The following is a 7,094-nucleotide window of genomic DNA, read 5'->3' on the forward strand; positions in this document are numbered from 1 at the left end:
TCGTCTAGTTATGTTGCAGGTTTCCATTCTATTGTCAGAACATAAAAGCCTGTTCACTTGGGACAGACATTTGATTTAGGAGTGGATTTTAGGAGTGGATTTCTATGGTAAATAACAGCACGTGTCAGAGGAGAAGGATGCTGTGCTACACACAGGGAACATTTAATTACTGGTTGGAACCCGATCCACACAGGCCTTTGGCTGAACGACGACGAAACATTTATCATTTACTGTAATAGTTGGGCACATATCACTTTCCAATAAAAATTAATTGGTCTGTGTTCAGCTCTTGGCAGGATTCCTCTTTCATTCGGTTTGGAATTTAAATGGTTTAGGACAGCAGAAGTGAAACTGGAGGTTCATATCTCAGCACCCAGAAAACCAGCCGACTGAGGATGACAGAATGATGACAGGAAGATGACAGAATGATGACAGGATGATGAGAGGATGATGACAGGATGATGAGAGGATGATGACAGGATGATGAGAGGATGATGTCAGGATGATGACAGGATGATGAGAGGATGATGTCAGGATGATGACAGGATGATGAGAGGATGATGACAGAATGATGACAGGATGATGAGATGAGGATGATGACAGGATGATGACAGGATGATGACAGAATGATGACAGGATGATGAGAGGAGGATGACAGGATGATGATGAGAGGATGATGACAGGATGATGAGAGGATGATGACAGGATGATGAGAGGATGATGTCAGGATGATGAGAGGATGATGACAGGATGATGACAGGATGATGAGAGGATGATGAGTGGATGATGAGAGGATGATGACAGGATGATGATGAGAGGATGATGATGAGAGGATGATGTCAGGATGATGACAGAATGATGACAGGATGATGAGATGAGGATGATGACAGGATGATGAGAGGATGATGACAGGATGATGTCAGGATGAGGACGGGATGATGACAGGATGATGAGATGATGAGGATGATACCAGGATGATGAGAGGATGATGAGATGATTAGAGGATGTTGAAGATAATGATGTGGATGATGAGGATGATGCCAGGATGATGAGAGTATGAGGATGAGCATGACGACAGGATGATGAGTGGATAACGAAGATGAGAGGATGATGACAGGATAATGAGAGGATGATGACAGGTGGTGAGAGGATGATGAGTGGATGATGAGAGGATGATGACAGGATGATGATGAGAGGATGATGATGAGAGGATGATGTCAGGATGATGAGAGGATGATGACAGGATGATGAGAGGATGATGACAGGATGATGAGAGGATGATGTCAGGATGATGAGAGGATGATGACAGGATGATGACAGGATGATGAGAGGATGATGAGTGGATGATGAGAGGATGATGACAGGATGATGAGATGAGGATGATGACAGGATGATGACAGGATGATGACAGAATGATGACAGGATGATGAGAGGAGGATGACAGGATGATGATGAGAGGATGATGACAGGATGATGAGAGGATGATGACAGGATGATGAGAGGATGATGTCAGGATGATGAGAGGATGATGACAGGATGATGACAGGATGATGAGAGGATGATGAGTGGATGATGAGAGGATGATGACAGGATGATGATGAGAGGATGATGATGAGAGGATGATGTCAGGATGATGACAGAATGATGACAGGATGATGAGATGAGGATGATGACAGGATGATGAGAGGATGATGACAGGATGATGTCAGGATGAGGACGGGATGATGACAGGATGATGAGATGATGAGGATGATACCAGGATGATGAGAGGATGATGAGATGATTAGAGGATGTTGAAGATAATGATGTGGATGATGAGGATGATGCCAGGATGATGAGAGTATGAGGATGAGCATGACGACAGGATGATGAGTGGATAACGAAGATGAGAGGATGATGACAGGATAATGAGAGGATGATGACAGGTGGTGAGAGGATGATGAGTGGATGATGAGAGGATGATGACAGGATGATGATGAGAGGATGATGATGAGAGGATGATGTCAGGATGATGAGAGGATGATGACAGGATGATGAGAGGATGATGACAGGATGATGAGAGGATGATGTCAGGATGATGAGAGGATGATGACAGGATGATGACAGGATGATGAGAGGATGATGAGTGGATGATGAGAGGATGATGACAGGATGATGATGAGAGGATGATGATGAGAGGATGATGTCAGGATGATGACAGAATGATGACAGGATGATGAGATGAGGATGATGACAGGATGATGAGAGGATGATGACAGGATGATGTCAGGATGAGGACGGGATGATGACAGGATGATGAGATGATGAGGATGATACCAGGATGATGAGAGGATGATGAGATGATTAGAGGATGTTGAAGATAATGATGTGGATGATGAGGATGATGCCAGGATGATGAGAGTATGAGGATGAGCATGACGACAGGATGATGAGTGGATAACGAAGATGAGAGGATGATGACAGGATAATGAGAGGATGATGACAGGTGGTGAGAGGATGATGAGTGGATGATGAGAGGATGATGACAGGATGATGATGAGAGGATGATGATGAGAGGATGATGTCAGGATGATGACAGAATGATGACAGGATGATGAGATGAGGATGATGACAGGATGATGTCAGGATGAGGACGATGAAGATGATGATGTCAGGTTGATGACAGGATGATGAGATGATGAGGATGATACCAGGATGATGAGAGGATGATGACAAGATGATTAGAGGATGTTGAAGATAATGATGAGGATGATGAGGATGATGCCAGGATGATGAGAGTATGAGGATGAGCATGACGACAGGATGATGAGAGGATGATGACAGGATAATGACAGGATGATGAGAGGATGATGAGTGGATGATGAAGATGAGAGGATGATGAGAGGATGATGACAAGATGATGAGTGGATGATGACAGGCTAATGAAAGGATGATGACAGGATGACGAAGATGAGAGGATGATGACAGGATGATGAAGGGATAATGAAAGGATGATGACAGGATGACGAAGATGAGAGGATGATGACAGGATAATGACAGGATGATGAAGATGAGAGGATGATGACAGGATAATGACAGGATGATGAAGATGAGAGGATGATGAGAGGATGATGACAGGATAATGACAGGACAATGACAGGATGATGAAGATGAGAGGATGATGATGATGAAGTATTTGTGTCGGTCCGTCTCTTTGTGATTTTATGTGTCTTTATGTACGTGGTATTTCATGTATATTTTCCATGTAAGTATATTTGTTCTTTATGTGTTGGTTTTATGAGTGAGCAATGCTGGGTGGGCTATGTTGTGTGCATGAACGATTGAGTAGATGTGTAGAATACATTACGCTCTACAATCACCAGAGAATAGATTGTCATGATAAGTAAAGATCTTTCCATCTCTCTACCCTTTTGAAGCACTCTTCCACACCCTCGAACTCCTTATCGAAAGGGATAGCTCATTTACAATATGACGTTGATTGACATTCCTCCCTTCATTCCCATCATGGCCCTGTATGGCAGGCTGTAGGCAGGCTTGCCTCTTCACCCAGTCACAAATGTCTGTTTAGCCCCTGATTTGATGGGGAGGCGTGATTGACGGACTCTTTAGGTGATGGGCACAGGCCCTTAAATCAGGCCTGAAGAGTCTGCCGTGTGAGGTTGCGTAAAGCTCTCTGTTCTCAAGGTCATGCCGTGTGAGATTGCATAAGCGTTCTGTTCTCAAGGTCATGCTGTGTGAGATTGCATAAGCGTTCTGTTCTCAAGGTCATGCTGTGTGAGATTGCATAAGCGTTCTGTTCTCAAGGTCATGTTGTGTGAGGTTCCATAAAGCTTTCTGTTCTCAAGCTCATGCTGTGTGCTGTATCTGTGACAGAATCAGGAATCCTCATTCTGCCAACTTGACACATTCAGGACTTGGGGATATCTCCTGCCTGTCCTCCTCCTCCACTCCTCCTTCACTCGTCCTCCTCTCTTCCCCTCTTCCTCCTCTCTTCCCCTCCTCCTACTCTCTTCCACTCCTCTTCCTCCTCTCTTCCCCTCCTCCTCCACTCCTCCTCGTCCTCTCTTCCCCTCCTCCTCCTCTTTTCTCCTCCTTCTCCTCCTCTTTCCCTCCCCTTCCTCTCCTCTCCTCCCCTCTTTCTCCTCCTCTCTTCCCCTCTTCCCCCTCATTTCCCCGCCTACTCCTCTCTTCCCCTCCTCCTCTCTTCCCCTCTTCCTCCTCTCTTCCCCTCTTCCTCCTCTCTTCCCCTACTCCCCTTCTCCTTCTCCTCCTCTCTTTCCCTCCTCTTCCTCTCCTTCCTCCTTCTCCTCCCTGGGGGGTTGGGGGGGTGGGTCCGCATCTCATGCCATTGTCAAGAACTTAATCTGAGCACAGATTGATATATAACACACACACACACACAGACAGATAGATGCACACAGACAAACACAGGCACACACACACCTTCCATAGTTATAAAACACTTACTCCAACGCATACACTCAAACAAAATCATATTTGTTGTGTTGTTCCACATGTCAAACCTTTCTCTCGACAGCATTTCAAGACACACGCGCTTCACACCGATAGGGATGCTCAGTGGCATTGTCATGGGAACACATTGAGAGATATCTCTCTCTTCCCTCTATGTAGTCAGTTCCCCTGTTTATCCAGTGAATCTCCTCACATTTCCCTCTACCTGTCTATTCACTCCAAAGCTTGTCTAGGGGGACCATCTCTTCTCTGCCTCGCTATGTGTAACTCATGCTAAATACAGGTTTCTCCCAGGGCCAAGCAGAAAGCCTCTCTGGCACTCTACCAAAATAGGTGTGCTTGAATACGGCTTACAGAGTCACAAATGAGCCACCCGCAGCTCCTCTGTCTGTCTGACTGACTGACTGACTGACTGACTGACTGTCTGTCTGTCTGTCTGTCTGTCTGTCTGTCTGTCTGTCTGTCTGTCTGTCTGTCTGTCTGTCTCTGTCTGTCTGTCTGTCTGTCTGTCTGTCTGTCTGTCTGTCTGTCTGTCTAAGTGTACGTTCGTCCTCCTGAATGTTGTCGTACATTTACATTTACATTTACATTTAAGTCATTTAGCAGACGCTCTTATCCAGAGCGACTTACAAATTGGTGCATTCACCTTATGACATCCAGTGGAGCAGCCATTTTACAATAGTGCATCTAAATCTTTTAAGGGGGGTGAGAAGGATTACTTTATCCTATCCTAGGTATTCCTTAAAGAGGTGGGGTTTCAGGTGTCTCCGGAAGGTGGTGATTGACTCCGCTGTCCTGGCGTCGTGAGGGAGTTTGTTCCACCATTGGGGGGCCAGAGCAGCGAACAGTTTTGACTGGGCTGAGCGGGAACTGTACTTCCTCAGTGGTAGGGAGGCGAGCAGGCCAGAGGTGGATGAACGCAGTGCCCTTGTTTGGGTGTAGGGCCTGATCAGAGCCTGGAGGTACTGAGGTGCCGTTCCCCTCACAGCTCCGTAGGCAAGCACCATGGTCTTGTAGCGGATGCGAGCTTCAACTGGAAGCCAGTGGAGAGAGCGGAGGAGCGGGGTGACGTGAGAGAACTTGGGAAGGTTGAACACCAGACGGGCTGCGGCGTTCTGGATGAGTTGTAGGGGTTTAATGGCACAGGCAGGGAGCCCAGCCAACAGCGAGTTGCAGTAATCCAGACGGGAGATGACAAGTGCCTGGATTAGGACCTGCGCCGCTTCCTGTGTGAGGCAGGGTCGTACTCTGCGGATGTTGTAGAGCATGAACCTACAGGAACGGGCCACCGCCTTGATGTTAGTTGAGAACGACAGGGTGTTGTCCAGGATCACGCCAAGGTTCTTAGCGCTCTGGGAGGAGGACACATTGGAGTTGTCAACCGTGATGGCGAGATCATGGAACGGGCAGTCCTTCCCCGGGAGGAAGAGCAGCTCCGTCTTGCCGAGGTTCAGCTTGAGGTGGTGATCCGTCATCCACACTGATATGTCTGCCAGACATGCAGAGATGCGATTCGCCACCTGGTCATCAGAAGGGGGAAAGGAGAAGATTAATTGTGTGTCGTCTGCATAGCAATGATAGGAGAGACCATGTGAGGTTATGACAGAGCCAAGTGACTTGGTGTATAGCGAGAATAGGAGAGGGCCTAGAACAGAGCCCTGGGGGACACCAGTGGTGAGAGCACGTGGTGAGGAGACGGATTCTCGCCACGCCACCTGGTAGGAGCGACCTGTCAGGTAGGACGCAATCCAAGCGTGGGCCGCGCCGGAGATGCCCAACTCGGAGAGGGTGGAGAGGAGGATCTGATGGTTCACAGTATCGAAAGCAGCCGAGAGGTCTAGAAGGATGAGAGCAGAGGAGAGAGAGTTAGCTTTAGCAGTGCGGAGCGCCTCCGTGATACAGAGAAGAGCAGTCTCAGTTGAATGACTAGTCTTGAAACCTGACTGATTTGGATCAAGAAGGTCATTCTGAGAGAGATAGCGGGAGAGCTGGCCAAGGACGGCACGTTCAAGGGTTTTGGAGAGAAAAGAAAGAAGGGATACTGGTCTGTAGTTGTTGACATCGGAGGGATCGAGTGTAGGTTTTTTCAGAAGGGGTGCAACTCTCGCTCTCTTGAAGACGGAAGGGACGTAGCCAGCGGTCAGGGATGAGTTGATGAGCGAGGTGAGGTAAGGGAGAAGGTCTCCGGAAATGGTCTGGAGAAGAGAGGAGGGGATAGGGTCAAGCGGGCAGGTTGTTGGGCGGCCGGCCGTCACAAGACGCGAGATTTCATCTGGAGAGAGAGGGGAGAAAGAGGTCAGAGCACAGGGTAGGGCAGTGTGAGCAGAACCAGCGGTGTCGTTTGACTTAGCAAACGAGGATCGGATGTCGTCGACCTTCTTTTCAAAATGGTTGACGAAGTCATCTGCAGAGAGGGAGGAGGGGGGGAGGGGGAGGGGGATTCAGGAGGGAGGAGAAGGTGGCAAAGAGCTTCCTAGGGTTAGAGGCAGATGCTTGGAATTTAGAGTGGTAGAAATTGGCTTTAGCAGCAGCGACAGAAGAGGAAAATGTAGAGAGGAGGGAGTGAAAGGATGCCAGGTCCGCAGGGAGGCGAGTTTTCCTTCATTTCCGCTCGGCTGCCC

The sequence above is a fragment of the Oncorhynchus nerka genome, linkage group LG3 (assembly GCF_034236695.1).
Source record: "Oncorhynchus nerka isolate Pitt River linkage group LG3, Oner_Uvic_2.0, whole genome shotgun sequence".
Lineage (NCBI taxonomy): Eukaryota > Metazoa > Chordata > Actinopteri > Salmoniformes > Salmonidae > Oncorhynchus > Oncorhynchus nerka.